The following is a 24,573-nucleotide window of genomic DNA, read 5'->3' as shown; positions in this document are numbered from 1 at the left end:
TCACTTTGAGTTGAATTTTGTGCATGGTGAGGGATAGGGGTTTAATTTCATTTTGTTGCACACAGATTTCCAGTTTTCCCAGCACCCTTTGTTGAAGAGGCTATCTTTTCTCCAATGCAAGTTTTTGGTGCCTTTGTCTAATATAAGATATATGTGGGTTTGTCTCTGTGTCCTCTATTCTGTATCATTGGTCTACCAGTCTATTTTGGTGCCAATACCATGCTCTTTTTTTTTTTTTTTTTTTTTTACGATTGCTCTGTAGTATAGTTTAAGATCTGGTGTAGTGATGCCACCTGCTTCACTATTCCTGCTAAGGATTGCTATAGCTATTCTGGGTCTCTTATTTTTCCAGATGAATTTAATGACTGCTTTTTCTATTTCTATGAGGAATATCATTGGGATTTTGCTTGGAATTTCATTAAATCTGTACAATGGTTTGGGTAGTATGGTCATTTTGACAATATTAATTCTGCCTCTCCCAGAACAAGGGAGATCTTTCCATCTTCTAAGGTCTTCTTGAATTTCTTTCTTTAGTGTTAGGTAGTTTACATTGTAGATGGTTTTTACCTCTTTCATTAGGTTGATTCCCAAGTATTTTATTTTATTTTTTTGAGGCTATTGTAAATGGGGTAGTTTCCTTTCAGAGAATTTGTTACTGACATCCAGAAATGCCATTGATTTATGGGTGTTGATTTTGTATCCTGCTACTTTGGTGAATTCATTTACTAGTTCTACAAAATTTCTGGTGAATTTTTTGGGTCTTCTAAGTATAAAATCATATCATCAGCAAATAGTGCTAATTTGAGTTCTTCTTTTCCTATTTTATCTCTTTAATTTCTTTCATCTGTCTAATTTCTCTGGCCAGTGTTTCAAGAACTATGTTAAATAGAAGTGATGAAAGAGGGCATCCCTGTCTTTTTTCCAGTTTTGAGAGGGAATGCTTTCAATTTTTCTCCATTTAGAATGCTGTTGGGGGCTGGGGATGTGGCTCAAGCGGTAGCGCGCTCGCCTGGCATGCGTGCGGCCCGGGTTCGGTCCTCAGCACCACATACCAACAAAGATGTTGTGTCCGTGGAGAACTAAAAAATAAATATTAAAAATTCTCTCTCTCTCTCTCTCTCTCTCTCTCTCTCTCTCTCTCCTCTCTCACTCTCTCTTTAAAAAAAAAATAGAATGCTGTTGGTCTGTTGTTAGCCTAGATAGCTTTTATGATGTTGAGATATGTTTCTGTTATCCCTAGTTTTTCTAGTGTTTTGAACATGTATGGGTGCTGTATTTTGTCAAATGCTTTTTTGCATCAATTGAGATGATCATGTGATTCTTAGTTTTTTTTCTATTAATGTCAGGGTTTTTTTTTTATTGATTGTTCAAAACGTTACAGAGCTCATGATATATCGTCTTTCATACATTAGACTCAATTGGGTTTTGAACTCCCATTTTTACCCCCAAATACAGATTGCAGAATCACATCTGTTACATACTCACATTATTACATAATGGCATATTAGTGACTGTTGTATTCTGCTACCTTTCCTATCCCCTACTATCCCCCCTCCCCTCCTCTCCCCTCCCATCTTCCCTCTCTATCTCCTCTGCTGTTGTTCAATTCTCTCCCTTTTTTTCCCCCCGAGAAGAATTTCTTTGATGAACATAGATGCTCTGTTGTTTGGGGCATACATATTTATAATTGTTATGTCTTGTAGTTTGCTCTCTTATACCATCCTTGAATTCACAGAAAATTTTAATTATGTACATATGAACTCCTTCTCTGTCATTTCATCTGCTGTGCTGGCCATGGATTCTATAATTATGTGGTATCTTTATTTGTTTGGGGCAATTTATTCCCTTATCTTTTCATGTTGCTTGTTTGTCTTCTTTTCTAGCTCTGTGAATCCGAGGTGTTACCATTTTTATCCTATAGGCTTATAGTGTCCCTGAAGAGTTCCAATACCTCACCTTTGAGGGGAAGGATAATGTTAACTGATTTCCAGTATAAAAAAAATTACCACCTAAAAACAAATAGTTGTTATTAAGATATTTATAGTTTGGTCACAATGTACAGAAATGGTGAATTCAATTATTATCTACAAAATAATCAGTAGGTTTGTTGTAATAGGGTTTACAGTTTCTGATGATGGACAAAGATCCAGGGGTGAGGAGTAGGATGATATGCTCAGAGGTATGAGATGAGGATATAGAATTATTATATCTTAAGAAGTGTGAAAGAGAAATCTAAAGAAGGTTAGTAGCAGGAGAACAGAGAGGTAGTAATTTTGGGTAGACAGGTAAGAGGGAAGACAGTAGAGTATATAAGACAAATATACATATATATTAAGAAAAATTTAAAAATGTTAAAATAGTAAAAGTTGGAGAGAAAAAAAAGAAAAAATAAGTGAGGAAAAAAAGTGTATACCACACAACTATTAGATTGTAGAAATGAACAGTTATCCATGGGATGTAACTTTCTTAGATAAATCTATAAGCAATTGAAACAAATGGACTAAAATTATGATAACTGCAATATTCTTTATCAAACAGCTATCCTTACTGTTACCTTATGTTGCATTTTGCTTGTGAAACATTATTTCCTGGACCAGGCATATCATAGCACTTCTGCTTCATAGTTGCCAGGTAATACCCTTAGACCCTCATAGATTTTTCTCACAGGAGTTTCAAATTCTTTTAGGAACATGGAAAAAATTGTGGACTGTGCTATTTCAGGGATAGAGATAGCATTGCAAGCTGACTTCCATTTTCCACCATGTTTTGGATGTCTCATTTCAAGCCTCCCAGCCCCTATGGATACTTGCTTTGGCACTGGAGACAAATAAAACAAAAGGAAAATTTTCCGTACTCACAAGACTTTTAACACCAAATGTGTGGATATTGTTTCCCACACTAATAAATTTTCCAATTCTGTGTATATCAAATGGATATTCTATAGTTTAACTCAATTCTGAAAGTAACTGCTAGGAGTTAGTGTCAGACTTTATAGGTTTAGCCTCAGTCCAACAAGACAAACTTAATTCTACACCCCAGCAACAACTTATGTATTCTGGGAGTATTCACACTTCTTTCTAACTTGACTATAAAGTTGGGGTTTATTACAACTCTCTCCCCACTCACATTCAATTATTTCTTGGAATGGCCCACAAAAACTCAGAGAACATTTACTTATGTTCATCTATTTATTACAAAAATACAGATGAACAGCCAGATAGATACAAAGCACAAGGTCTGGAAAGGTGGAGAGCATAAGAGCTTCTGTCCTGGTGGAGTAGGTGTGACTCTCCACACACATGGATGCCTTCAACAACCCTGAAGCCTTACAAATTTGGTAGCTCAGGAATTGTTATGAAGATTTCATCACATAGGTATAATTGATTATGAATTCAATTTTCAGTTGTTCTTCTGACCACTCCCCCTGCTTGTGTGGAGAATGGAGAGTAGGGCTCCCTCCTCAAAACTTCAATCATGGGTTGCTATTTTTGTTGACCAGTCCCCATCCTGTAGCTGTTCAAAAATTCACCAAGAGTTGCCCAGAAGGATCCTGTTACCTGGGATAATCAAGGAATTTATGAGCTCTACATAAGATGCTCCTATTACCTCCATCACTCAAAAAATTACAAGGGTTGTTGGGAGTTCTGTGATAGGAACTGGGGCCAGAGACCAAGTATACATTTTATAATATTATAGAAATGAAGTGGAAATCTTAGTCATGTTTGTACAGGGTCAAATCCTTCTTAAGCCAGTTATCTGTGGTGGATCTTGGGCAAATTACTTAGCTTCTCTGGCTTAGTTTTCTCATTTGAAATGTGAGGAAAACAATCCTTTGTTGATAAGGGTCTTATGGGATTTAATAATGTTAATATGAAATGTTTATACCAAGGGGCTTACCTGTTTGATGTGCCCATTTTAACCTTATTAAAAAGTTGATATTCTCATATATTTAATGGTCCCCCAAACCAACCTTACTTTAACTCTTTTTTATTGCTATCCAATTATCAAGTCCTATCATTCTTCAAAATGTCTCATTCTTGTTTTTTTAGTCTATAATTTTTGTTCAGATTCCTGAAAGAGTTTTAGAATGAGCATCAAGCTTTAGGGATGTTGTGATTCAGTTGGGCACATTAATTGATTATAAAACAAAGCTGAAAACAATTTATCTTCAGGTTGTGCTAAAATCCCTCACAAGCTCAATAAAATAGTACATGTAGTGAGAACTCTCACTGGAATTTCTGTTCAAGATAACAAAGAAAGAGAAAGAGAAACTCACTAATAAAAGTGCAAAAAATAATGGGAAGGAGTGAGAACCCACAGAAAAGGTTTTAATAAATTTTTGGAAGTCAGGAGATATAAGGCATCATAATGAAAACTGAGTCACCCAGGAGGGAGCCACTATTTAGCAAGCTCCTGTGAAAATGTTCAACTGATGGGTAGCTGTTATTCAGGGTGGAGACCCCCAGATTTAGCTTGTAGAGAGAGTTAATATAAAGAAAAGCAAGTGAGACTATCAGTGAAAATAACTCTACAGAATGCCTGTACCCAATGACCTCATCCTGTCCCCATTTTGAAATGGCCTTTTGCCAGAACTCCTTCTATTTTCAGGGTTTGCAAATGGTCAGCAGCAAGGGACATACCCTATATGGGTAGGATATTGAACTTTCCATCTCTTAGGAAATCTAGTTTACTGAAACCCCAGGAATTAGTTGGAAAATAAACACAAAATGTAATTTGGTGGCTTTTATCTAGAAGCAAAACAAGTTTGACTTAAAAACTTTACAACTACCATGAGACCAGTACTTTGCCTTTGTTATTTGTTCAGTCTTGAAAGAGACATGAAAAACACAAATGTCATGAATGGCTCTCTGAGAAAGAAATATTGACCCCTGCTTCTCCTTTCCCAACCTCCATGAACTAAAAATCAACCTATAGCTATTAGAAACATACAATTGGTGAAGGTCTACTTTAGTCAGCTTAGCTTCTCTGTGACCAAAAGACCTGACAAGAACAAAGTCAAGGAAAAATCATTTATTTTGGCTCATACTTTCAAAGGTTCAGTCCATGGTCAGCTGACTCCATAGCTCTTGGTCTGAGGTACAGGAGAACATTCTTGTGGAATGGTGTGGTGGAGGAAGGTAGCTCAGAACATGGCTTCAAGAAGCAGAAAAAGAGAACTGTGCTCATAAAGGACATAATATAGACCCCAAAGGCCCACTCCTAGTGACCTACTTCCTTCAGCCATACCTGATCTGCCTATAGTTACTGCCTAGTTAATCCAAATCTGTGAATTAATCCACTGATTAGTTTTTACCTGTTATAATCTAATCATTTCACCTTTGAAATTTTTGGGATTGTCTCACACACGAGCTTTTGGGAATCATTTCATATCTAAACCATAACAAGATCCAGTAGAGAAATGTACAAAAATGATATTGTTGATGTTAAGTGACCAGAAGAAAGAAAGAAAATGCCCTACTCAGGGAGAGAAAAGGAGATTTGTTCTACTTTCTGTAGTTGAGGACCAACATTCAAATTGTTCTTGTAGACCAAATACCTTCTTGGTCTGAGAGGAACTCTGGGATCCTTGTTCCCTTATTTCATAGTCTTTGACCAGTTTGTGTAAGTGGACTTGAAGTTCAGTGCCTTGTTTCCCACACCAATTTATAATCATGTCTGAATTATTTGCTTGGACTTGAAAACATGTTTTGTGTGTGATAGCTTTCTCTTCTTGGCATTTGATCCTTGGTCTTTATGTTTAAACCATTGAGTGATCACTGTGAACTATAACATGGTTAACCCACCAAATTTCATTCTCAAAAACTCACTTTCCTCATATCATTGTTGACTAACATTTGCCCTGAATCCATCACATCCTATGAACATTGCTGGTTTATCTGCTTTTCTCAAATACACCTTACTGATAAGCCAACTTCATTTTTGATTAGTTTCTGAACTTCAATTAGATTTGTTGTTCTCCTTTTTCCATGCTTGATGGATCATATTGTATTGTTTTCTGATTTGTCAGTAAATTCTTTTCATAGTTCATAAATGGTTATGCTTTCTTAATTGAGTTATGTTTTAGGAATTATACTTTCCCTTAAGAACACCAGCATAATTTACAATAACCAAATACTCACGAAAGTGGATTCCATCAAATTCTGCAATTGACCTCAAATGGTCAGAAGAGTTTGTTTCAAAAGAAATCATGGGATCAATTTTTTGCCCCAGAGATGATGCATGTAAAAAAATTTTGATTTCTCCTATACAGAGCTGATGACTATGACTGGAGATAACCAAAAGAGTCTCCAATGTCTTTTGAGTTACTTGTTCTTGGTGTTCTCTGGGCCAAAGTTCTTCATCGTGCAAGTAACTAACCTCCAGCAAGGAGTTTATTTCTATAACTTTGAAGTTAGTTGAAACGTGACCAGCTTTAATCTTTTCTTTGGTTCTTCCACCAATCCAATTCAGTATAATGGGCATTGGTTGAACTGCTAGTGCGGTTTTAGGAGCTGAAGATATTGGTTAATGTGTATTGACTGTGTGGTGTTTGTCCTCAAAATGCTGCTAAATTAGTGTATGAGACGGCAAATGAATGAATACTTTCATGAATAATATGGCAAGTTATCCACAAGTTTTTCCAGGTATGCTAAAAATGTAAATTCCTTCCCTTTTTGTCATTTTGTTTTCATTGCAAACTCTCATCTCACCAGGATAGCTGAATATTCCCATCCTGGCTTTGGGGAATTCCACTCTGTGGTTGTATTAAGTTCCTGGAGGTTGTATGTTGGGCCAGTGTCTTACAAGGGGGTCAAAAGGCAAGCAGTTTGTTTTCATGGTCCATCTCAGTGCCTTTCTTCAGTTCTGGCCATCCTCTGATGCTTCTGAGCTATAAGCCACAGGAATATTTGTCAAGATGGCCAGCAGTGTTGCCTGGTCTAGAGACTCTTTGTCCTGTCTTCATTTTAGAATCCCCCAAATTGTCAAGAAATATCCGTGCCTGAGCCTTCAACTCACCCTTGAGGTAATGATTTAATTGGTTTTGGAAGTAAGATTTAGTGTTTTTGTTTGTTTGTTTTTAAAGTTCCCCAGATGAGATTAAGTATTTTTTTGAAGCTGTCCAGTTGATTCTAATCTACTGTTCATTTTCAAAACCACTGGCTTGATGTCCCCATACCATTTCATTTTATGACCTCCAGGCTTCCAGGACCTACCTGTAATGCTGCTTTTCCTTCTGCTCCAGACTCAAGTAATCTTTTTATCCTGTACAAGAAAACATATCACAATTCTGCCAACATGTGTAGGCAAGGGGGCCCCTGCCTCCTGGACCCTACAACTTATAAAGATATACCATGTGAGAGTCTCTATTCCTTGGGACCTGATGGTCTGCACTGGCTATGGGTGGTTGTTACTTCAAAGCATATACTTTTTTGACTAATATCCTATAAGTCTAAAAAATATTTTCTCTGTGTTTCTGTCCCTAAGTTCTAGAAAGTAAAAGAGGAGAAGGTTTGTGGGTCATGTCACTGCTGGTCAGAAAGGGACAATGGGTGTACAAAAGAATTCCAATAATGGAAAGGTATAGGTAAAAGAACAAAACAAATGATTTGTAATTCTTTCTCTAGGACAGTTGGATTGAAATAGCTTCTTATCTAATGAATTAGAAAGTATTGCTTTCTAGTAGTTATGAACAAATTATTTGCTTCACTATATAATTAATGGCTCTAGTGGAAGGGTCTCAGCAGAGAGTTTGATATTCACAGCGTTTGTACATAAAGGTCAAACAGCCTATAATATTAATTTATATTTCTTTTGACTCTTTTACATAGATAGGTCTACATGTAAAAAGAGTGCTAAATTATATTTTTTTATACTAGCAACTAGGTGGAAATGGAATGTTAGAATTGTAAATAGTGGAATTTTATGAAAATGTTTCATATTTTTTCATCAAATTTTTAAAAATTAAATCATTAGGTGGAAAAGATAGTTTTAGTAAAAGTTGAATAGTTGCTAGATGACATTTTAGTTTAACTTTGTAGATAATTTTGGATATTTCTGGAAAAATAACTTTTTGAAATTTTTTTTTATGATTTAGCAGACTTTTTTTAAAAAAATATCTGTAGAGCAAATTTAGGTTTACAACAACACTAAAAGGCAGGTACAGAGATTTTCCAATACTCTTTGCCTTTATGTATGCATAGACTAACTCATTATCAAAATCTCACTGTGGAGAGGTATGTTTGTTACAAACATATGAACCTATGTGGACACATAATCATCTCAAGATCACACTTTACATTAGGGCTCGCTTTTGATGTTGAATCTTCTATGAGTGTTCAATGAATATATGATAACATATATCAATTATTGTAGTGTAATGAAGAATGATTTTGTTGCCTTTAAGATCCTCTGTGCATACCAAGGCATCCAAGCTCTTCTCTAACTAAATAGCAAGCAGTGATATTTTTACCATGAGTAGTTTTATCTTTTCCGGAATATCGTATAGTTGGAATCACACAGTATGTAGCCTTTTCAGACTGGCTTTTTAAACTTTGTAATACACATTTAAGTTTCTTCCTTGTCTTTCCATAGCTTGATAGTTTCTTTCTTTTTGGTGTTGAGTTACATTCCACTGTCTGGATGTACCACAGCTTATGTATGAACTCATCTCATGAAGGACATCTTGATAGCTTTCACTTTTTGGCAATTATGAATAAACCTCCAGAAACATTCACGTGCAGATGTTTGAGTAGACATAAATTCTCAATTCCTTTGTGTAAATTGTTGGCAAGATGGTATAGTAAGAGTAAGACTAGCTTTGTAAGAAACCACCACTGTCTTCTAAAGTGGTTGTATCATTTTGCATATCCATCAGCAACAAATGATAATTCTTATTGCTTCGCATCTTCATCAGCATTTGGTATTATCAGTGTTCTGGATTTTGATCACTCTAATGGGTGTGTAGTGATATCTCATTGTTTTAATTTGCAATTCCTTAATGGCATATGATGTTTAAAATCTTTTCATATACTTATTTGTCATTTTCCTTGGGGAGGTATCTGTTCACATTTTTAAATAAAGATAATTGATCTTTACAATTTTTATAATTGCTTAATTTTATAACTTTATGAAAGTATATTTAAAGTTAATTGACTTTGAATACAATTAGAATATAATTTTTAAACTAATGTCAATAGAACAAAAATCTTGTGACAATTTGATTAAAACAGCTGTTGTACTAAAAGCAAGAAAAAATTTTAGGGAAAATGTTTGTAATAGTTTATAATGCATTTTGAATTTTATCATTAATCAAAATATCATTGCTGTAAGAACAGATACATATAAAATTTTACATAATCATACCTGATATTTTGTGAACGTTTTAAAACTTAAATATTAGCTTCCCACATTTTTTTCATTATGAAGGCAAATTTTCAATATATGAGGATAATACATTTTGTTTAACAGTACAAAAGTTTTAATAATTTTATATAGTTCTACATGTATTATTGGGGGTTCAGATTTTATTCTTTTCTTGATCTCTATGAGTGTTTGGAGTGGGACTAAACCCTGTTCTCCCCAACTAGTGTAGACACTGTGTTGTGAACCACATTCTCCCACTTCAGGAATACAAAAAGCAAAATCCATTAAGATTATTTTGGCTTTCTTTTCCTCACTAAGGCTATGAGCACAGAGCTCAATATTTGTTTGGATTGGAAGAAAAGGAACGGGAAAAATATAGAAATGCAAAGATTTTTTTAAAAAATAATATTTATAAATATTACCTAATCATACATAGATAAAGGTATGAACAGTATCCCATGAAGCATGGAGAAGTAATAACAATCAACACATGATAAACAGTCAATTTAGAGGGATCCTGTTGTGATTCAAAGGTCAATTTGTAAGTGAATTTTTATTTAGTTATTTTTAATTAATTTATTTTAATTAGGTATATATGACAGCAGAATGCATTTTGATTCATTGTACACAATTACAGCACAACTTTACATTTTTATGGTTGTACATAATGTAACATCACATCATATGTGCAGTCATAAATATACTTAGGGTAATGATGTCCATCTCATTCCACCATCTTTCCTGCCTCCATGCACCCTATCTACCCACCCTCCCCTTTGCCCCCAATTCCTCCATTTTTCCCATGCCCTCCTCCTCATTATGGATCAGCATCACTTATGAGAGAGAACATTTGGCTTTTGTTTTTTTGGGATTGGCTTACTTCACTTAGCATGATATTCTCTGACTCCATCCATTTACCTGCAAATGCCATAATTTTATTCTCTTTTAAGGCTGAGTAATATTCCATTGTGTTATATACCACAGATTCTTTATCTATTCATCTACTGAAGGGCATCCTGGCTGCTTCCACTGTTTAGGTATTGTGGATTAAGCTGCTATGAACATTGATGTGGCTGTTTCCCTGTAGTATGCTGTTTTATAAGTCCTTTGGGTATAGAAAAAGGAGTGGGATGGCTGGATCAAATGGTGGTTCCATCCAAGTTTTTTAAGGAATCTCCATACTGCTTTCCAGATTGGTTGCATCAATTTGCAATCCCACCAGCAATTTATGAGTGTGCCTTTCCCCCCACATCCTCACCAACATTTATTATTGCCTTATTCTTAATAACTGCCATTTTTACTGAATGAGGTGAATAGTTAGAGTAGTTTTAAATTGCATTTCTATAATTCCTAGAGATGTTGAACATTTTTTCATATATTTGTTGGTCAGATGTATATCTTCTTCTGAGAAGTGTCTGTTCAGCTCCTTAGCACATTTATTGATTGAGTTGTTTGTTTTGTGGTGTTAAGTTTTTTGAATTATTTATATATCCTGGAGATTAGTGCTCTATCTGATGTGTGTGTGTGGCAAAAATTTGCTCCCCAAATGTAGGCTCTCTGTTTACCTCATTGATTATTTCTTTTGCTGAGAAGATTTTTAGTTTGAGTTCATCCTATTTATTCATTCTTGATTTTATTGCTTACGCTTTAGGAGTCTTGCAGACACAGATGAATAGATTGGATTTAAAAAAGACCCAACTATATGTTACCTTCCAGGGACTCATCTCACAGGAAAAGACATCCAAAGACTGGAGGGAAAGGCTGGGAAAAAACATACCACTCACATGGACCATGTAAACAAGCAGGGTTTCCAGACAAAGTGGACTTCAAACCAAAGCTAGTGAAAAGGGATAAAGAAGGACATTTCATAATGCTTAAGGGATTTATACATCAACAAGATATAACAATCATGAATATCTATGCCCCAAACAATGGGGCACCTATGTATGTCAAACAAACCCTTCTTTTTTTTATTGGTTGTTCACAACATGACAAAGCTCTTGACATATCATATTTCAAACATTAGAATCAAGTGGGTTATGAACTCCCATTTTTACCCCAAATACAGATTGCAGAATCACATCGGTTACACATCCACATTTTTACATACTGCCATATTAGTGACTGTTGTATTCTGCTACCTTTTCTATCCTCTACTATCCCCTCTCCCCTCCCCTCCCATCTTCTCTCTCTACCCCATCTACTGTAATTCATTTCCCTCCATGTTTTTTATCCCATTCCCCTCACAACCTCTTATATGTAATTTTGTATAACAATGAGGGTCTCCCTCCATTTCCATGCAATTTCCCTTTTTTTCCTGTTCCCTCCAACCTCATGTCTCTGTTTAATGTTAATCTTTTCTTCCTGCTCTTCCTCCCTGCTCTGTTCTTAGTTGCTCTCATTATATCAAAGAAGGCATTTGGTATTTGTTTTTTAGGGATTGGCTAGCTTCATTGAGCATAATCTGCTCTAGTGCCATCCATTTCCCTGCAAATTCTGTGATTTTGTCATTTTTTAGTGCTGCGTAATACTCCATGGTGTATAGATGCCACATTTTTTTTTATCCATTCATCTATTGAAGGGCATCTGGGTTGATTCCACAGTCTAGCAATTCAAACAAACCCTTCTGAAATACAATAACCAAATAGACCACAACACAATAATACTGGGTGACTTTAATACACCTCTCTCACCACTAAATAGAGCTTCCAAACAAAAACTAGATAAAGAAACTACAGAACTCAATAATGTAATCAATAATTTGGACTTAAGAGACATATGTAGACTATTCCATCCATCAACTAGCAAATACACTTTCTTCTCAGCAGCACATGGTTCTTTCTCCAAAATAGACCTCATGTTATGCCACAAAGCATAATAAATAATAAAATCAATAATCAATAATAATAAAATCAAAAATCAATAATAAAATTTAAAAGATAAGCTATCCAACACCTGGAGACTAAACAATATGCTATTGAATGACATATGGATAACAGAAGATATCAGGGAGGAGATTGAAAAATCTCAAGTGAATTTTTAAATCACAGTTGTGTATCCTGAATCATGAGATGTCAGTGTACTAAAGATGACACCAAATGATCAGCTAAGGTTTAAGAAGACAACAGTTTAATAATTAAATAAAATATGCATGAAGTTGTGTCTCAAAAATGTGAACATTTTCTAAGAAATGCAGTTTTGGTGATTTTGCAGTTGTATGAACATCATTGAATATGCTTACACAAACCTTGATGATATAATCTGTTTTAGTCAGCTTTTTCACTGATGTGACTACAAGCCCAACCAGAACAACTGTAGAGGAGAAAAAGTTTATTTGGGGATTTAGGGTTTCAGAGGTCTCAGTTCATAGACAGTAGCCTCTATTCTTCTTGGCTTGAGGTGAGGCAACACATCATGGCAGAAGAATGTGGTAGAGGGAAGTGGCTCACATGATGATCAGTCAGCAGGGAGACATCAAGCTCAGCTCACCAAATATATACCCCCAAACATGCTCCCAATTACCGGCCTCCTTCAGCTACACCCTGCCTGCCTTTAGTTACCACCCAATTAACATAACAATATTCTACTAGATGCATAGACTATGTACTATATAGCCTAGGCTACAAACCTATATAGCATGTCATTTTCCACATATTTTACAGGTGTGTATGATGGTATAGTTAAAGTGGGCAAATGTAACACAATGGTATGTATTCATATATCTAAACATACAAAAGCTGTAGTAAAAATGCTAGTAAAAAATAATGGGAGTTTTTCAGCTCCTTTGTAATGTGGTGGGATCACCATTGAAGATGCAATCCATCATTGGCCAACTTTTGTTATGTGGCACATGACTATACATACGTACATGTATACATTATATATGTGTATGCATATACATATGTGTAAATACATATAAGACATACTTCTTTAGCATATTTTCTACTTACTGAAGTCAAGAAATTCTTTAAATATGGTCTTCTGACTACTGCTGTAGGATGGAGTTTCCTGGCCACGCCATATTAGAGTATATGGAAGTGTGTTTAGGGAATAGTTTTCTTTAACAAGCACCCTATGTTCTTGTGGCATACAAGAGCTTTAAAACCACTATGCCAAAAGCTCAAAGAAGATTATTCTGTTGGGTTACAGAGAAAGAAGAGGCCAGAGTAATTGAAGCTCAAAAGATCTATTGTGGTTTATTAATTCAAACCTGAGGTTCTAAAACCCAGCTCCCAGGGAAGTGACAAGGGAAATAGGGAAGAGGAGATGAACACACAAAACATTTGTAAAATAAATATATTTCTTATTGTCTAGACATGGGTGTTTTGGAAGATAAATCTTAAGACTTAACATTTTAAGTAATTACCCTAATAAAGTACCTAATGTCTTGATGTCACCCCTCATACACTTAATGCATAGACCCATGGAGTGTAACTGATTTGTCCAAGGTCATGCATCTTCAAAGTGGTAGACTCTGAAAGTGAAACCAAGTCCTTGGTCATTAAGATTTGCTGTCTAACTATGACTCACATGTGTTTCCAAGGTTTTAAAACTAAATGACTAAGAAAGTTTTTCTGCCATTAATATTGTCTTGAGAATCATCTCTATATATTAAGTAACAAGTACTGTACTAAGTGCTGGTATTAGAAGGTGGGACACAATAAATATGCTATTTGGTCCCCATGCCATTCATTGTCTTTTTGATAAATTATAATATTAATGCCAGAGAAAGATTCTTCAGAGTGGTAAGTTGATGCAGATAAAGGAATGTGACAAGTTTTATTTTAACAAACACTGGTTTTAGTCATGCTTGTTTCATGTACATTCAATTGTCTGGTTCTTTCTGCAAACCATGTGCAAGTATTGTTTTATGTATAGAGGAGGTCAAAAAAATTGTGTCTATATACATTTTAGATAAGGGAAAGAGAGGAGAATAGTAAAGGGTGAAGAGAAAGTTTATATATGAGATACATTAAACATTGATTTTCAGCCAAGTGACTGCTGGCCTATGGGTAAGACTATACAGTTGTTTTACCAGATGGAACACAGTTATATTTGGGGGGCATATTTTTTTTTATCAAAATTGAAGTCTGTCTTTCTCCAGAAAAATGTGCTTTTTTTCTGAGTCTAACTTTGCATTTATTACCAATACTTTCTTTTAAGTGACCAGTATTCAGCATGTTATGGTAAGGTCTCCGCTGACTTGGAAATCAGAACAGCACCTCTCTGCATTAAGTCTTATTTGACTTTTTCCCTCCTTTTCTTTTTTTTATTTTTATTTTTTTTTTATTGGGTGTTCACAACATTACAAAGCTCTTGACATATCATATTTCATACATTAGATTGAAGTGGATTATGAACCCCCAATTTTACCGCAAATGCAGATTGCAGAATCACGTCGGTTACACATCCACAATTTTACATAATGCCCTATTAGTAATTGTTGTATTCTGTTACCTTTCCTATCCCCTACTATCCCCCCTCCCTCCCCTCCCATCTACTCTCTCTCTCCCATCTACTGTAATTCATTTCTCTCCTTGTTTATTTTCCCATTCCCTTCACAACCTCTTATATGTAATTTTGTATAGCAATGAGGGTCTCCCTTCATTTCCATGCAATTTCCCTTTTCTCTCCCTTTCCCTCCCATCTCATGTCTCTGTTTAATGTTAATCTTTTCTTCCTGCTCTTCCTCCCTGCTCTGTTCATAGTTGCTCTCATTATATCAAAGAAGACATTTGGTATTTGTTTTTTAGGGATTGGCTAGCTTCACTAAGCATAATCTGCTCTAGTGCCATCCATTTCCCTGCAAATTCTATGATTTTGTCATTTTTTATTGCTGCATAGCACTCCATTGTGTATAGATGCCACATTTTTTTATCCATTCATTATTGAAGGGCATCTGGGTTGGTTCCACAGTCTAGTTATTGTGAATTGTGCTACTATGAACATCGATGTGGCAGTATCCCTGTAGCATGCTCTTTTAAGGTCTTCAGGGAATAGTCCGAGAAGGGCAATAGCAGGGTCAAATGGTGGTTCCATTCCCAGCTTTCCCAGGAATCTCCAAACTGCTTTTCAAATTGGCCACACCAATTTCCAGTCCCACCAGCAATGTACAAGTGTACCCTTTTCTCCACATCCTCGCCAGCACTTGTTGTTTGACTTCATAGTGGCTGCCAATCTTACTGGAGTGAGATGGTATCTTAGGGTGGTTTTGATTTGCATTTCTCTGACTGCTAGAGATGGTGAGCATTTTTTCATGTACTTGTTGATTAATTGTATATCCTCCTCTGAGAAGTGTCTGTTCAGGTCCTTGGCCCAATTGTTGATTGGGTTATTTGTTATCTTATTGTCTAATTTTTTGAGTTCTTTGTATACTCTGGATATTAGGGCTCTATCTGAAGTGTGAGGAGTAAAAATTTGTTCCCATGATGTAGGCTCCCTATTTACCTCTCTTATTGTTTCTCTTGCTGAGAAAAAACTTTTTAGTTTAAGTAAGTCCCATTTGTTGATTCTTGTTATTAACTCTTGTGCTATGGGTGTCCTATTAAGGAATTTGGAGCCCAACCCCACAATATGTAGATCGGAGCCAACTTTTTCTTCTATCAGACGCAGAGTCTCTGGTTTGATATCAAGCTCCTTGATCCATTTTGAGTTAACTTTTGTGGATGGCGAGAGAAAGGGATTCAGTTTCATTTTGTTGCATATGGATTTCCAGTTTTCCCAACACCATTTGTTGAAGATGCTATCCTTCCTCCATTGCATGCTTTTAGCCCCTTTATCAAATATAAGATAGTTGTAACTTTGTGAATTAGTCTCTGTGTCCTCTATTCTATACCATTGGTCCACCTGCCTGTTTTGGTACCAGTACCATGCTGTTTTTGTCACCATTGCTCTGTAATATAGTTTGAAATCTGGTATCGCTATACCGCCTGATTCACACTTCCTGTTTAGAATTGCTTTTGCTATTCTGGGTCTTTTATTTTTCCATATGAATTTCATGATTGCTTTATCTATTTCTACAAGAAATGCCGTTGGGATTTTGATTGGCATCGCATTAAACCTATAGAGAACTTTTGGTAATATCTCCATTTTGATGATGTTAGTTCTGCCTATCCATGAACAGGGTATATTTTTCCATCTTCTAACATCTTCTTCTACTTCTCTCTTTAGGGTTCTGTAGTTTTCATTGTATAAATCTTTCACCTCTTTTGTTAGGTTGATTCCCAAGTATTTTATTTTTTTTTGAGGATATTGTGAATGGAGTGTTTTTCCTCATTTCCGTTTCAGAAGTTTTGTCGCTGATATACAGAAATGCCTTTGATTTATGCGTGTTGATTTTATATCCTGCCACTTTGCTGAATTCATTTATTAGTTCTAGTAGTTTCTTTGTAGACCCTTTTGGGTCTTCTAGGTATAGAATCATGTAATCCGCAAATAGTGATAATTTAAGTTCTTCTTTTCCTATTTTTATGCCTTTAATTTCTTTCGTCTGTCTAATTGCTCTGGCCAGTGTTTCGAGAACTATATTGAATAGAAGTGGTGATAGAGGGCATCCCTGTCTTGTTCCAGATTTTAGAGGGAATGCCTTTAACTTTTGTCCATTCAGAATGATGCTGGCCTGAGGCTTAGCATAGATAGCTTTTACAATGTCAAGGTAAGTTCCTGTTATCCCTAGTTTTTCTAATGTTTTGAACATAAAGGGATGCTGTACTTTGTCGAATGCTTTCTCTGCATCTATCGAGATGATCATATGGTTCTTATCTTTAAGTCTATTGATGTGGTGAATAACATTTATTGATTTCCGTATATTGAACCATCCTTGCATCCCAGGGATGAATCCTACTTGATCATGGTGCACAATTTTTTTGATGTGTTTTTGTATTCGATTCGCCAGAATTTTATTGAGGATTTTTGCATCTAGGTTCATTAGAGATATTGGTCTGTAGTTTTCTTTCTTTGAGGTGTCTTTGTCTGGTTTCGGGATCAGGGTGATGTTGGCCTCATAGAATGAATTTGGAAGAGTTCCCTCTTTTTCTATTTCCTGAAATAACTTGAAAAGTATTGGTATTAATTCTTCTTTAAAAGTTTTGTAAAACTCCGCTGTATACCCATCCGGTCCTGGGCTTTTCTTGGTTGGTAGTCTTTTGACGGCTTCTTCAATTTCATCCATTGATATTGGTCTGTTCAAATTGTGTGTATCCTACTGACCCAGTCTGGGCAAATCATATGACTTAAGAAATTTATCAATGTCTTCACTATCTTCTATTTTATTGGAATACAGGTTTTCAAAATAATTTCTAATTGTCTTCTGTATTTCTGTAGCATCTGTTGTGATATTGCCTTTTTCATCCCGTATGTTAGTAATTTGAGTTCTCTCTCTTCTTCTCTTCGTTAGCATGGCTAAAGGTCTGTCGATCTTATTTATTTTTTCGAAGAACCAACTTTTAGTTTTGTTAATTTTTTCAATAGTTTCTTTTGTTTCAATTTCATTGATTTCCACTCTGATTTTAATTATTTCTTGCCTTCTGCTACATTTGCTGTTGTTTTTCTCTTCCTTTTCTAGGGCTTTGAGATGAAGTGTGAGCTCATTTATTTGTTGGTGAATGAATTTTCCTCTTAAAACTGCTTTCATTGTGTCCCATAGATTCCAATATGTTGTGTCTGTATTTTCATTTATCTCTAAGAATTTTTTGATTTCCTCCTTTATGTCTTCTGTAACCCATTGATCATTCAGTAACATATTGTTCATTTTCCATGTGATGTAGGATTTTTCCTTCCTTCTTTTATCATTGATTTCCAGTTTCATTCCATTATGATCAGATAAAATGCAAGGTATTATCTCCACCCCTTTATATTTACTGGGGGTTGCCCTATGGCATAATATATCGTCTATTTTTGAGAAGGATCCATGTGCTGCTGAGAAAAAAGTATATCCATTTGATGATGGTTGATATATTCTATATATGTCAGTTAAGTCTAGGTTATTGATTGTGATATTGAGGTCAATAGTTTCTTTATTCAACTTCTGTTTGGAGGATCTGTCCAATGGTGAGAGAGGTGTGTTGAAGTCACCCATACTTATTGTGTTGTGGTCTATTTGATTCTTGAACTTGAGGAGAATTTTTTTTATGAATGTCGCAGCACCATTATTTGGTGCATAAATATTGATAATTGTTATGTCTTGTTGGTGAATGGTTCCTTTTAACAGTATATAATGTCCTTCTTTATCCATTTTGATTAAGTTAGTCTTGAAGTCGATTTTATTCGATATGAGGATGGCCACCCCTGCTTGCTTATGAGGACCGTGTGCATGGTATATTTTTTCCCATCCTTTCACCTTCAGCCTGTGTATGTCTTTTCCAATCAGATGTGTCTCCTGGAGGCAGCATATTGTTGGATTTGTTTTTTTAATCCATGATACCAGCCTATGTTGCTTTATTGGAGAGTTTAAGCCATTAACATTCAGAGTTACTATTGATATATGGTTTGTACTTCCATCCATGTTTGATTATTTATCCTTTTTTTAAAAAATTTAGTTTGTTTCTCCATGATTATCTTTCCTCTCGTCCTCTGTCTTTACTGAGGCACTTCCAACTGATGATTTTGGTTATTGTTTTTCATTTCTTCCTCGTATAGTGTTTTGCTCAAAATGCTTTGCAATGCTGGTTTTCTGGCTGCAAATTCTTTTAACTTTTGTTTATCATGAAAGATTTTTATTTCGTTGTCATACCTGAAGCTTAATTTTGCTGGATACAGAATTCTTGGTTGGCATCCATTGTCTTTCAGTGTTTGAAATACATTGTTCCACGATCTTCTTCCTTTCAGTGTCTGTGATAAAAAATCCGTTGTTAACCTTATTGGTTTACCCCTGAATGTAATCTGTCTCCTTTCTCTTGTAGCTTTTAATATTTTCTCTTTGTTCTGTATATTGGATATCTTCATAACAATGTGTCTTGTTGTTGGTTTACTGTGATTTTGTGTGCTCGGTGTCCTGTATGCATCTTCAATTTGTATATCTGTTTCCTTTTTTATTTCTGGAAAGTTTTCTGTAATTATTTCATTCAGCAGGTTACTCATTCCCTTGGTTTGAATCTCTGTACCTTCTTCTATCCCGATGACTCGTAAGTTTGTTTTTTTTATGTTATCCCATAACTCTTGGATGTTTTTCTCGTGATTTTTTTACCAGCCTTTCTGAGTTGGCTAGACTCTTTTCAAGATGATATATTTTGTCTTCATTATCTGATGTTCTGGCTTCTACTTGCTCCACTCTGTTAGTGATACTCTCAATTGAGTTTTTAATTTGCTTTATCGTTTCCTTCATTTCTAGAATTATTGTTTGATTATTTTTTATCATCTCTATCTCCTGATAAAGATGCTTAACTTTTCTTTTATCTGTTTATGTAATTCATTCTCAATGTGTTTTTTCGCTGCTTGAATTTGCTGTCTTGTATCCTCTTTAAGGTTCCATTCCATCTGTCTAAGGTTTCCTTGAGTTTTTTATATGACCATTTTCCTGATGACTCTAGGTCCTCCTGAATATTTAGGCTGCCCTGCATTGTTTGTACTCCTTTTCTTCCTTGCTTTTTGAAGCTGCTCATGTTACTTCTTGTTCTGTTTGACTGATGAGTTACTATTTACTCCTATAAATTTATTAGATGCTTGAGAGGAAAGGTATTAGAAGGGAAGGGAAGAAGTCACTAAAGAGAATGAGAGTAAACAGGTAGAATTCAAGGAAGGGGGGATAAGATAATTGAAAAGAAATAAAAAGAAAAAAGAAGAAAAAATAGGAAATAAAGAAAAAAAATTTAAAAAGAATAATAAAAAAAATTAAAATTAAAATTAGAAGAAAAAAAATAAAAAAAAATTGTAAAAAAATTTAAAAAAACAACAAGAAAGAAAAATGAAAATGAAAGAAAAACCCAAATCAAAAAAAAAAGAGGAAAAATAAAAGAGGAAAAAAAAAACTAATAAATACAGTCTTAGAGTTTGATTAACTTCTCTTCCAGTAGGTGGCGCTGTGCCCACCAGGCCAAGTTTCTCCTGTCAATACGTGGGAACCAATCACTGTGTAGCAGCTCCTCCCAGACTGGGCGAGTCTCCAATCCTGAGTGCCTAGGGCCTCCTCTTGTGTCTAGTCACTTCCCACTTTTCCTCTAGCCAGGCCCCTCTCATGGGTGCTGCTCACCACAATACTGGCTACACGCCAGGTCTGCTGCTCCCCGGGAGCCCTGTTTTTATGAACGACTGGGCACACTGTTCCAGTTTGCCATTCCCTCAGACCCTAAGTTTGTAGAGCTTGTGGCTGAGAATCCTTAGCAAATTTTACTTGCCCTCCGGTAGCCATGCCCCCGGTAGCTGGTGCAAGAGACCTCAGCTGTCAGCACTGGTGGGAGTGGTAGTTCCACACCGCGGGTCCCGCGCCACCTCTGATTCCCTCGGTCTGGCTATCGTGCTCACGGGAGAGCTGGGAGGGGCCCTTAAGGGAGAGCTGGGAGGGGCCCTTAAGGTTTCCCCGATGTGTGGAGAGGGAAGGCTAGGGAATTACACACCTGTAGCCGCAGGTTTCAATGAAGTTATCTCCTCCGCCACAGTCTGATGATGTCAGTTCTCTGCCATGGTGGTGTCTCTTGCAAATGGCGACAGTTCGTTTCCCTTTGCCGGGCGACCAATGCAACGGGTGGGTCCTTACTGTCTCTCCCAAACCCCGTTTCAAACCTGTGGCCACTACCTGTGAAGGCTCGGTAGGCATTTACCTCTGTAGGATGAGAAGGGCTGACCAGTTGTTTCAGCCGGATGGATTAGTGCTGAGTCACAGCTGTTTGTCTGCGGGAAGCAGGCGAACAGGAGCTTGAATTCAGCCGATCGGGGCTCAGTGTGTGTTCTGAGAGGCCCAGACTGTTCGCCCCAGATCCACGTCAGCTCAGCATTGCCTAGTGATCCTGAGCAAACAGATTTAGGTTGTTTACGACTCCCTATGCCTGCACAGCTGAAGAGGTCAGAGACTTGATGAGAGAAAAATGTGCTTTTTTTCTATGAGGGATTATTTTTTAAATTTTTCCATCCTTTGGATGGAGGCAAAGCAGAAAGGCAGTATTGGCTGTTCACAGCATATACTTGTAAATTGTCTGTTAGCCAGGTTTCTTCATGGAGATAGTGCGACTTTGTCCCTCCTTATACTGGGAATAGCAAAATCAATCAACTTGGACATACTATAGGCAATTTTCAGCATGAAAACTGATATGCATTGGTTCGAAATGAATTTATTTTCTAAATATTTGTGCTCATAAAAAAAAGGTTAAATGAAAAGACTGGCAATTTCAAGATAGACTATTGAGAAATAATATAATCAGAATTATTTTCGAAAATTTAGAAAGACTCCCTGAACAAAATACCTGTAGATGAAAATTGTCATATTTCTGTGACTGCTTTAATGCACATCTGAGAAACTTTTCTTTTTCCTCTGGTGCAAGGAGTAAAGTGCAGTGCAGGGTCTTGCATTTGCCAGGAAAACCCTCTATCCCCAGCCCAATTTTTTTCTTCTCTTGAAGAATACTCTCATGTTTGGGAGAGGGTTGGGATTTTATATGCTCATGTGATAAAATCTACTCCTTTTTCTTTCCTCTGAAATATAGAAGAATGAACCTTAAGGAAAATTTTTAAATTATAATATTTCCTAAATTATTAGTAGGAAAAAAATCATAGTGTCTTTTTTTTTAACCATTCTGAGGTTTGAATAATAAAATACAGAATAAAACTATGAAATCAAATTCTGATTATAGAAGGATAGACATTTTTATTTCTTCTTGGTTTGTAAATTTAACTTAAAACTAAAAAAGAAGGAGGAGAGGGAGAAGGATGAGAGGAAGAGGAATATATTGAATGATATTTTTGATATTTTCTAAGGTTTTTCTTTTTGTTAGTTCAGAGAACACAAAACTCCACAGTTTACTTACTGTGATTCTGATTTTGTCTGCACAGAGATAGCACACATATGCTACACTTAATCTGTACATTATATGAACATTATATTGATATGATTAATAATTTCCATAAGAGAAATAAAGTACACACAGATTAAATGTGATCAAAGTAACTCAATGAACACTTCTTCAGTCACAAATGGAACATTTTATAAAGCCATTCTTACATTTCTTAATTATTGATATTTATTTATGAGACTAATTTTCTGTTTACCAACTGTCATTAATTCTGATGACTTTATGATTCACAAGCTCCCTTAGGCTTAAGATAATGACTTTAGTTAACAAATTGCAGAGTTCCTACAGTTTTAAAATTTGCCTCATAAACTTGTTATTCTACAAAGTCTTAAAGTGAAGGAAAGGATTTTTTCTTGAAAAGTTCCAACAGCTTAATAGATCCATGACCAAATTGTTCATGATCATTAGCCCCTGGAGAGTTGCCATGAATAACTAGGCATAAATGGGAGCCCCAATGTTACAGCTTAAAGATTAGAAGTTCTGAGCAGACACATAGTTAGAACTTTATTATCCGAGAGTTCACAGTTCCAGGGGGAAATTAGATCTCTTCAGTTTCACTCTTCCCTAGAGACCTAATCACCAGTGAAAATAGTATACTCCATGGATTTACCAATATTTAACAACATTTCTCACAATTAGTTTACATGTCGAGTGAGAAAAACCCATGAGTACTGCTTATACATACTTAGAGTTCTCTTATGAAGTCATTTGGCAAAGGCTTGTTATGCTCTAATTAGCTTATGAGTTCATTCTGGATCTGATAGAGTTTGGGGCATTGTCTGTCAACTTGCTAGGAATTAGGACAGAAAATGCCTTCGAATTGTCTTTGCTCATTTAACCATGTCGCTGCAGATGTTCACTATTTTAATACATCTCTTAGTTGGGAGGCATACTCTATGTATAATCAATTAGAGATGTACGATTTTGAATAAAGAAGAAGTTAATAAGTAGATTAAAATGCTAAAGAGACATACTTTCTTTTCAAGTGAGTTCCAAATTGCATATCAATATATGATTAATTGTGAGCATGAAAAGGTCATTTCAGACTCCCTAGTAAGTTTATGCAGTGATAATAAAAATTTTCACAGCATACAGTTTATGAAGCAGTCTATAATGGTAATTTAACTTGTACAAATGATTATACATTATTTTTTAATGTGCAAGAATGTCTTGGTTTGTTTCCTGTTGTTATAATAAAATACCTAATACCAGGTAACTTATAAAGAATAGAATTTTACTTGGATCATGCTTCTGTAGGCTGAGATGTCCAAGAGCATGGTGTTGGTATCTGCTTGCCATCTGATAAGGACCTTCCTGCTGCATCACAAAATGACATATAGCCTATCATATGACGGGACAGAGAAAAGTATGCCAGTTTGTGTCTCTTTTCCCTTTTTTTGGTAAAGCTACTAATGCCATTGTGAAGACTCATGATTTAATCTAATTCTAATTGCTTTCCAAAGGCCCCACTTTTAAGATTGTCAGTATAGGAATTTAAGAATTAAATTCTCAACACATAGACATTCAGAACACATTCAAGGCATAGCAATTAGATATATGAGAGAACTTTAAGTTTCCTTGAATGACTAATTTATGTAAAATAATTACATAGAATTATTAGTGATATTTTCAAAAAGTGAAATGAAAAATTCAAGTCTTATTATTTTCTTTTCCCATCTCCTATCTGCTCTCATTACTTTAGTATAAATGAGTTAGTAAAGTGGCAATGTAGTGTCATTTTAAATAAAAGATTAGTTTTTCCAGACAGATATGGGACTGTAGCACTGGATAGCTTCAGTGGGCACCATTCCTATAATAGATTCTTGAATGGTGCTCCCTAGAGTTCTGCAGTACACACATGGGTGGCCCTACACAGTGGGCCTGAAGCGAGTAATGTAGAGACCTTATTAAACAGCACTGGGAAAAGTTATTGGATCTCTCTGATACTTGATTTCCTTATCTATAAAATGAAAATGATTTCACCTGTCAGATATGGTTCCTATGTAATTAGATGAGCTTTCACAAAAGTTTATTTCCATAACAATACTCAATGTGGTACAAACTCATGGTAGGTAGGTGCTTAATAACTGTTAGACCTGAAAGTAGAGAGAAGGTAAGATGGAATTCAACAAGTGGCTAAGAAGAAAGCAAAAAAATGATGTTTGCTCAGAGGTGTAAAACCCAAACAAAAGGTCATTGCTGGCCTACTTTG

Source organism: Spermophilus citellus (assembly GCF_964194105.1).
Source record: "Spermophilus citellus genome assembly, chromosome: 11".
In the NCBI taxonomy this organism is placed as follows: domain Eukaryota; kingdom Metazoa; phylum Chordata; class Mammalia; order Rodentia; family Sciuridae; genus Spermophilus; species Spermophilus citellus.
The sequence above is the reverse complement of the archived record's forward strand: the minus strand, read 5'-3'. Positions refer to the sequence as shown.